This window comes from Schistocerca gregaria, chromosome 5 (assembly GCF_023897955.1).
Source record: "Schistocerca gregaria isolate iqSchGreg1 chromosome 5, iqSchGreg1.2, whole genome shotgun sequence".
In the NCBI taxonomy this organism is placed as follows: Eukaryota; Metazoa; Arthropoda; class Insecta; order Orthoptera; family Acrididae; genus Schistocerca; species Schistocerca gregaria.
In genome coordinates this window covers 247,379,350-247,389,142 of record NC_064924.1, presented here as the reverse complement: position 1 = coordinate 247,389,142, position 9,793 = coordinate 247,379,350, and the positions used below count along the sequence as shown (strand labels likewise).

The window sequence follows — 9,793 nt, the reverse complement described above, 5'->3', positions numbered from 1 at the left end:
CAAATCTGTTTTTACTTCATTGTACTCACCGCATTGTAACCCGTTTGAACGGATTATGAAAGAAATAAATAAGCTTTGCATACTTTATTGTTACAGAAAGCATCAGCATTGGGACAGATATTTACACTTATTTCAAAACGTGCTGAATAAAATGCCTCATGACTCCACTGCTTTACCACCTGTTCTTGTACTGAAGAATAAAGAACCACCAAACAGAATCAGAGAGCTTGTACCTTTTCTGAATACACGTAAACTTAGACACAAAGACGTAATTGATTTGGCTATTAAAAATATAAATTCTGCTGCAGACAAAAGAAAAAAATTACACGGTGAAGCAAATGCATAGAAATTATATATTGGTCAGAAAGTGCTCATTAAAGCTCATCCATTGTCACATAAGAAGAAACACTTGAGTCACAAATTCTTTCTAGTTTACAATGCACCTTACAGAATCCGACGTATACCACATGATAATTGTGTTGAAGTTGAAACTCTACGTTTTAGGAAGAGTAAAGGTTTACACCACATTTTACATGTAAAACCGTTTATTGAAAGATAATCTGCTTTTTAACTTTGTCTTTGCCATAAGACTTTTCACTTCACATTTCTAGTATGCTTTGTCACACTGAGAAACTGTTAACATGCAACAATGTCTGATGTTTACTATCTAGTCTAGAACCTACGGAACATATTTAAACAGTATGAGATTTTCACTCTGCAGCGGAGTGTGCGCTGATATGAAACTTCCTGGCAGATTAAAACTGTGTGCCCGACCGAGACTCGAACTCGGGACCTTTGCCTTTCACGGGCAAGTGCTCTACCAACTGAGCTACCGAAGCACGACTCACGTCCGGTACTCACAGCTTCACTTCTGCCAGTATCCGTCTCCTACCTTCCAAACTTTACAGAAGCTCTTCTGCGAACCTTGCAGAACTAGCACTCCTGAAAGAAAGGATATTGCGGAGACATGGCTTAGCCACAGCCTGGGGGATGTTTCCAGAATGAGATTTTCACTCTGCAGCGGAGTGTGCGCTGATATGAAACTTCCTGGCAGATTAAAACTGTGTGCCCGACCGAGACTCGAACTCGGGACCTTTGCCTTTCGCGGGCAAGTGCTCGCAGAAGAGCTTCTGTAAAGTTGGGAAGGTAGGAGACGGATACTGGCAGAAGTGAAGCTGTGAGTACCAGACGTGAGTCGTGCTTCGGTAGCTCAGTTGGTAGAGCACTTGCCCGCGAAAGCAAAGGTCCCGAGTTCGAGTCTCGGTCGGGCACACAGTTTTAATCTGCCAGGAAGTTTCATATTTAAACAGTATTTACGAGTGCATTGTTATAGTGAACAGACATCACTATGTTATTGCGTGTGTACATTCTTGCTTGTTAGTTGCACGATTACGTAACGACTATAAGGCTCACATACTTAGAACATTTACCAGTATTGCTAATGAGATTTTAATGCAACATTTTGGTTTACTTGAAAATACATTCTGGATTTAAAGTACTTTCTGTGAGATACCAGACGACACAGTGGTTAGTTTATGTGACAGCTACACGATTTTATCACGACGCTACTAATGAGTGACAATTTACAACGTTGCTTTTGCCGTTTATCTGTTTTATATCTGCACAGTTTTTCTGAGTTTTTCTGGAAAGTAAAACATGTTTTAGTAGTAACGTTTGTGGTATAGCTACAATGAGACAGCCTTTTCTGTAGCACAACAATACGTACAGACAGTACTTACTTCATCACGGCAATAAGCGTAATAACTAAGATATCTATACGCAAAGCATTTCAATTTCGTTTATCATGAGGTAAGTACATTGACTTCTGCAGAACTTAGCTTTCGGAGGACAATAACTACGACACTTCCACAGAGATTGTCTTACAGCAAGACGCACATTTAGCGCTACAGGACACGCATTAAACTATTTATTTTTCAACATATTTGAATTAGAAAGAAAGTTTTCTGTGATACATTTCATTCCATTGCTGTAATCTGTAACACCTGAGGATATAATTACATTATTCCTCAGGGGGGTACACGCTTACTTTGTGTACCATGTGTTTGGCAAGCACAAGGAGCCCTAGCTAATATGGTATTTGTTTATACAACTTTACACATTGGTACCATATTTCTCTAACACATAAATTACACAGCTATCTGATCATTTAACTGAGAGAGACAAACATTTACTTTACTACATCAGTGACAGATGTTTTCGTAATTACACCATTGGATAACTTCACACTTACGAAGTTGTATTTTGTCTGTACTTTGTGAACAGTTCATATTTTTTCAGAACCATTGTGATACTATGAGAGCTTTGAATGATGTATTTGGTATGGGGTCATGAGTTTTAAAGTACGTTTGAGGTAGATGACACTTTTGACATGAGCACAGATTTTTTTTAGGTTTTGAAATAGGAAGCCACGACGATTTTGAGATTTGGCTGAGGTTTTATGATGTTATGATGACGATGTGTATTACGCTGTTGTGGTATGTTTATGATCAATAGGCTGATGCTATGTGAGGAATTTGATTATGCTATGTATTTCTTATGATTAAGTATTGAAGAAGTGTCGACAAATATGTACATGTGTAATAAACCAAGGAATAATGAGTAGTGGTTAGGGACTTTGGTTTGTGCAAAAGGTTGTTGGAAACCAAGAATCGTACTTTAAGAGTTATGAAATGTATGTAAATGTGTGAATGTATTACAATGCCAATGAAAATTTTTTTGACACTATTATATTTAAAGGATTTTGTTTCTACAGATTTGTAACGCAAATTCTCAACCTGTGAAAATATTTTTGTATGTGACTGTCACTGAAGCGGAAACTGATGTCGTAAATTTTTCAGTAAAAAAGGTAAGTGACCACCTGCACGTAATGCGTCGTGGACACCCAGCTGCGCGACAGGCGCTTGGAAAAAAAGCCATTAGCGTGTGCCTGTCAGAGGCACAGGTGGAGAAAAAAAAAAGAGGCCATTATCCTCGCTATTGACATTCCTTTGTAGAAGGCATTGTAAATACGACACCCTCAAACTTGAAAACATGATTACGCTGTAGAGTTCTTAATTTATGATATTTACTGAAATGAAATGATGAGAAACGTTTCATGTCTATTGTCTTGCTAGCTGGAAGATTGTTTACTGCATTATGAAATGCCTTATGGCTAGCGAATGACGTTTCACGCCTTACTTTGCCTATTTTGTTTAATATCTAGTTTCTTGTTGAAACACAGCATTGTTTAAATTAAAATTTAATACATGTACTAATAAAACTACTTTCTGTCTACAGACCCAGTAAAGAATCATTTTATGATGTACTTCCTTAGAAAAGAGAGCACAAATAGACATTTCCCTTCACAGGACGTACAAAAATTATTTTTTTACGATTTGGTAACTTATCTGCTAGCGTATGTTCTAGTGATGCATCACTCAAGTGTTAAGGTGTGACATAGGTATTACACATTTTTACTGTAATATTTTTTCTGCTTCAGCTTTGTCATGTTTAGGTATATGTTATTACATTTATTGCTGCTTGCTTTGCTTACTTGCATTTTTTTTGTCATTGCTGTTTGTATTTATTGTTTTGTGCTACTGCATTGCCTCGTCCCTTAGTTTAGCATATGAGCTCAGTAGCTTTAAGTTAGCTTAAGAGGGGGTAGACTATATAAGAAACTAACTATGATGAATTGGAAGAAAAGCATTGAGAACCTATAAGGAAATGGTTTGGCCAAAAAAGTAGTGTACAGTGGAGAAAAACTACTTTTGAAAGAGGATGTGAACAGAATACAGAAAGCAGGTTTAGATAGGACTTTTTGGGAATAATGATGAACTAAGGGAGATCTCTATGCAAAATACTGCAGTAAAACAAACCCTGTCCTTTCCTTTCGTATTATCCCTCTATATGTTTATGTACCCTTGTGTATTTGTATTTTTCCTGTCTTTATGTGTTTAGCTAATAAGATTTATGTTGTAGAATTTTTCAAATACTATGTTATTTTCTTTGTAAATATGTTCAGACATTATTTATTGTGTTTTGTTTTAATGCTCATGTGTGAAGTTGATGTTTCAAAAGTTATTCTGATCTTTTATGTATGTACTTACGTCGTAATTTTTCTAACACTGATGTATTTGCTATTTCGATTCTTTTGTAAAGCCTATACTACTGCAAATGTTATCTGTATTGTTATGTTCTTTAAAGATGTATTTTGTACCTTTGTTATTGCATTCTTATGTTATAAAATTGTAATTGACACCAGTTCATCAAATTAAGTAACTTGTAAATTACATTTCACTGCACACGTTTCTGTTGGTCATAGTATATGGACAATATGTGAGAAGTAGGGACTGATAGTGTTTGCATGAGTGTTAATAATTCAGTAAGGGACTAGATAACAGCATTGCTGGTTGTACGAACATTTCAAAAACAATTTTTGTGAGTGCACAAGTGGTGGTTATGGACTTGTTATATTCTCCGCAAGACTCTTCGAGGGTGATTGTGCACCTGCACAGTCGCAACAGATGGCTGTTGGCCATCTCTACAAGGACTGAAGTGGGTCTGCACCTTCGATGGCCGACCAATACCATTATCTCTACAAGGACTGAAGTGGGTCTACACCTTTGATGACTCACCAATACCATTATTTCTACAAGGACTGCAGTGGGTCTGCACCTCTGGTGGCCCATCAATACCGTAATCTCTACCAGGACCACGATGAGTCTATTCTGTGATGACCTACCTACCAATATTCTTCGAAGCTATGACTGACTCTGCTGTGGGTTTGCTCTTTTGTTGCCCATTACCTGTCTGCATGTCAAGAGTCAGCACTGTCTTTCTGTTGGAAGGACAACACTACTTCTTCAAGACTGCATGGAAATCCACTACTTCCGTGTGCATTTTCTTTTACTACTCAGACTTTGAGAAAAACACTGCAATTTTACTTTGATCAGGACTGTCTTTATGGACTGTGAGAAAATTTTAGCTTTTAACCAACATTGTATCGATAAGTGTGTGCATTTCATTTCTTTGTTATTGTAACTATGAAAAAATTTTTAAAATCTATATTGGCCACGGCCCAAAACAATTTCTAAATTTTTTTTTGTGGGGAGCATGGGGGCTATGTAAGTAGGCTGTTTACATTTCCTTATTGGTAACGCCACGTAGCGCTCTGTATGAAAAATCACTGGCTGTGCTGTGCGCAGTCTGTGGCTAGTTTGCATTGTTGTCTGCCATTGTAGTGTCGTGCAGCGGCAGCTGGATGCTAACAGCGCGTAGCGTTGCGCAGTTGGAGGTGAGTTGCGAGCAGTGGTGGACGTGGGTAGAGAGATGGCGGAGTTGTGAAATTTGTAAGAATTGGTGTCATGAAGTGATATATATATTATGACTACTAAGGTAAATACATTGTTTGTACTCTATTAAAATCTTTCATTTGCTAACTATACCTAACAGTAGTTAGTGCCTTCCGTAGTTTGAATCTTTTATTTAGCTGGCAGTAGTGGCGCTCGCGGTATTGCAGTAGCTTGAGTAACGAAGATTTTTGTGAGGTAAGTGATTTGTGAAACGTATAGGTTAATGTTAGTCAGGGCCATTCTTTCGTAGGGATTTTTGGAAGTCAGATTGCGTTGCGCTAAAAATATTGTGTGTCAGCTTAAGCACAGTCGTGTATAAATTGTTCTAAGGGGACATTTCAAAATATACAGAATAATTTTGTGAAACCTGGTATGAGAGAGGTGCTGGTGGAAGTAAATCTGAGGGCGTGTCGTGAGTCGTGCCGGATAGCTCATTGGGTGGAGAACTTGCCCGCGAAATGCTAAGGTATCATGGTTGAATTTATGGGTGCATGTTCAGTGAGTCAAGATGATCGTTTTCCAAAGAGACCATCAGATCATCGAAAAGATATTTCTTGTCACATGCATCACTGTCACCACAAATGTCGAAAGATCACAGTCAATACTTCAAATCTGTTGCCATCACTGACCCTGGTCTTCAACTTAATAGTAGATTTCAGGCACATCTGCATGACTACTTGGTAATTCAAATTTAAAAATTTTACTAACGGTCCAAAAAACCAGTGTCAAACTATTTATGACTAATGCGCTTTCGAATATCAAGCGCAAAAACAGAACACCTAAGTCTTTCCGTGAGAGCCCTATTTTTCCGTGGTCATTTATCTCAGTGTAGATGCGGATCTACAAAATACTACCAGGGTGTTCAGGTTTCAAGAACACACCTTCTCACATTCCTGACCGATCGCTACCAGTCGCCAGCGATCAATTGCCTAAATATGACGGAGTCTGTTGCAGATACTACGAAACTCTTTGGACGCATAGAATATTGGTAGCGGACTGAAACACTTCCTAGAGGTGTTCCCGCCACTGAGTATATTGCACGCCCGTCATTCATGCATTTAGCATGTGTTCATAGTGTTATGACTGAACCCAGTATTCGGTGTCTCTAGCCTAATATAAAATCGAAACAGCAAGAAAGAGTTGTGCGACATAAACGATAGTTGGTAGACATGTTTCTACTTCTGAAAGATGATGAGCCAGCCGGAGTGGCCGTGTGGTTCTAGGCGCTACAGTCTGGAGCCGAGCGACCGCTACGGTCAGAGGTTCGAATCCTGCCTCGGGCGTGGATGTGCGTGATGTCCTTAGGTTAGGTAGATTTAATTAGTTCTAAGTTCTAGGGGACTGATGACCTCAGAAGCTAAGTCGCATAGTGGTCAGAGCCATTTGAACCATTTTTTGAAAGATGATGTCTGTTCACATTTCGCACCAAGTCGCAGAAGACTGGCACTAGTAGTGCCACTATGACGATGCAAATCAGATTTGCTTTAAATACGATCGTTGGGTTAGTAATCCGACGTGTAGCCCTGTTACACGAGCTCGTTCAAACTCAGTAAGTTGTTGATAAGGGTTTCTTTGTCGCCTTAAATGCGTTCTTGACTAACATGCGATACTGCAGAAAGACTTGGCAGAAATTTAGCCACTGTACATGACTGCTGGCAATAGCGGCGGTCACGACAATGGACGGGTTCCGGACGGTCACGTATCACTACCTACAGGGATGACCATCGTTTTCGGCGTTTACTCTGGCGTATCGTACTCCACCTGTAGCAGCAGTCAGAGCAGCAGATGGCTCCACAGTGACATAACGAACTGTTACAGATCGGTTAATTCAAGGACATCTCCGAGCCAGACACCCTGCAAAGTGCATTCTACCATTCCCAAACTACCGCCATTTGCGACTTCAGCGGTGTCAAGCGAGAGCTCATTTGGGGGGGGGGGGGGGGGGGCAGGTTGGAGGTCTGTGGCGTTTTCAGATGAAAGCTGGTTCTTCCTCGGTGACAGCGATAGATCTATGTTGGTTGGAACGATTCGTCTGCGTACTGGACATACTGGGGCTTTTATGACAGCAGGAGCATTCTCTTAGTTACCCCATGCACCCTGAAAGCAAATTTGTACCTCAGTCTGGTGTTTCACTCTGTCATGCTGCATTTCCTGAACTTGCGTTAGCCAGTTCAAATTTAGGTTTTCCGTGGTTTCCCTACATTGCTCCAGGCAAATGCCAGGGTGGTTCTTCTGAAATGGACACGGCTGATTTCCTTCCGCTTCCTTGAACTAACCCGAGCTAGCTCTCCGTCTCTAATAATCTCGATGTCGACAGGCCGATAAACCTAGTTTTCCTTCCTTCCTTTTTGCCATCCATGAACAGCCCACATACCGCTGTTGTGACAGTAGATGCTCTACAGAGTGTCGAAATGTTTCCTTGGTCTGCTCCATCACCATATCCGTGTACAATCGATACATATTGGACGTAATGGAAAGACAACTCCAGCGTCATCCACAAATAGCATTAACCGTTCCTGTATTTATCTACCAAGTGTACCATACATGGTCTTTCATCCCACAAACTGACAGTCAGCATCTGTAGAACACAATGTATGCACGTTTGCATGCAACCTGTTATCTTGCAATGTTCATCACTTAAATTGGTTGCCTAGAGAACTGTAATCCAAAATTTCAGTATCCTATATTAATTATATATTGGTACGCAATTTTTTTCCGTCAGTGTGCACAGACTCGAAATCGACGCCCTTAAGTCGTCTCGTATGAAACTCATTCTAGTCAAACCTCGGTGTGCGAACACAAGGCTGAAAGTCGCATTTCCCGGAACTGGCTTTGAACTATTTACCACGAATTCAGATCTAGAATTAAAAATGAGATGTAATGCATACTTAGTATGCCAAATGTGTCTAGATGTTGCACTTATATGATTAAAAGACCACATAATTTTTTAATGTACTTGAAGTTTTCTTGGATTTGCGACATTAAAATCAACACTTTTTCTATTTAACAAAATAAAACTTCATGATCCTTATATTGGAAATAGTGCTTTTGTTTGGTGGTGGGGAGCGTGGGTTGTTGAGAAACTTATTTTCCTGTAGCCAGTATACTGCAACAGTCCCTCAAGGCGCAATAGTTTTTTTCCTCGAAGCGCTGACATACCCCGGTTCATTTACTGTGGGTGCCCAGTAACACCGACGGCTAGGACGAATGGCATGCTTCCTGATTTCCGTTCTTAACTTACTCTGTCATAAAAGGAGAAGAAATAGAAATCAGGGCTAATAAAATATGATAACTTTCTCTCAAACCATCAACCACAAGAAAAATTCATTCTTAGTACGCCTCTCCCCAGAGGATAAATGAGCAGGTCAGTCTTTCGTTTTTGTTGCTAATAATGAATATTATTTTTAATAAAAGCAGATTTTTATTATTGAAATGAAACAGATGTAACTGTATTTAATATAGGCGTTGAAAGAAAAAAGTATTTTCTTCTAAAATTTTGAAGTATACACTATCGGATTAATAGCATTCTGATGTCTGTTAATAGGCATGAAGACGTGTCCACCCCTCGCCTTTGTGACGCACTGATGAGTACACTTTTGTTGTGGTATCCGAATGTCTGTGATGGAATGGCAGCCCATTCTTCCTCATGATCCGAAACAAGAGAAGGCAGTGATGTTTGACGGAGGGATCTGGAGCGAATTCGACGTTACAACTCCTGTCAAAGATGTTTCATTGGGTTCAAACCAGGAGTCGAGGCACGCTAATCCATTTCGGGGCTGTTGTTATCCACAGGCCATGGTCTCACAGAAGCTACTTTACGACAGGTTGCATTGTCATGTTGATAAAAATAATCATCACATCCGGACTGTTCCATTACTGTAAGTAGTGCGCAATGTTGTAAAATGTGTTCATATCGTTCCGCATTTACATTTTTCTTAAGCACAATAGGTGACTACACGCAAAAATATGGTTCAAATGGCTCTAGGCACTACGGGACTTAACTCTGGGGATTTCAGTCCCCTAGACTTAGAACTATACCTAACTAACCTAAGGACACTACACACATCCATTCCCGAGGTAGGATTCGAACCTGCGACCGTAGCAGCAGCGCGGTCACGCAGTGAAACGCCTAGAACCGCTAGTCCACAGCAGCCGGCTGACCACAATCTAACCACGGAAAACACACTCACGTTGTAACACCATCTCCTCCGTACTTGACTACATAGCAAACCCAAGACATTTATCGGATTGTCAACGGTTACTGCGTGATTAATTACACCAAATCACTTGTTTCCAATCATCCAATGCCCAGTGGAGTTGCTGTTGCCGCATCCTCTATCGCTAACAACTGACTACAGAAACGTGTGGCTCATGAGCCATTCGACCATTGTGCCCCAGTATCTAAACGCTTTACGTACAGTCATTGTGCTAGCTGGACT

At 40.1% G+C, this 9,793-nt stretch overlaps 1 non-coding gene across 1 annotated transcript; it reads right to left on the bottom strand.

Moving 5' to 3' along the window:
* Window positions 1–765: 765 nt before the first annotated feature.
* Trnas-uga (transfer RNA serine (anticodon UGA)) lies at window positions 766–840 on the bottom strand. The gene has a single exon. It is a non-coding gene; the product is annotated as a tRNA-Ser (tRNA).
* Between the last annotated feature and the right edge of the window lie 8,953 nt (window positions 841–9,793).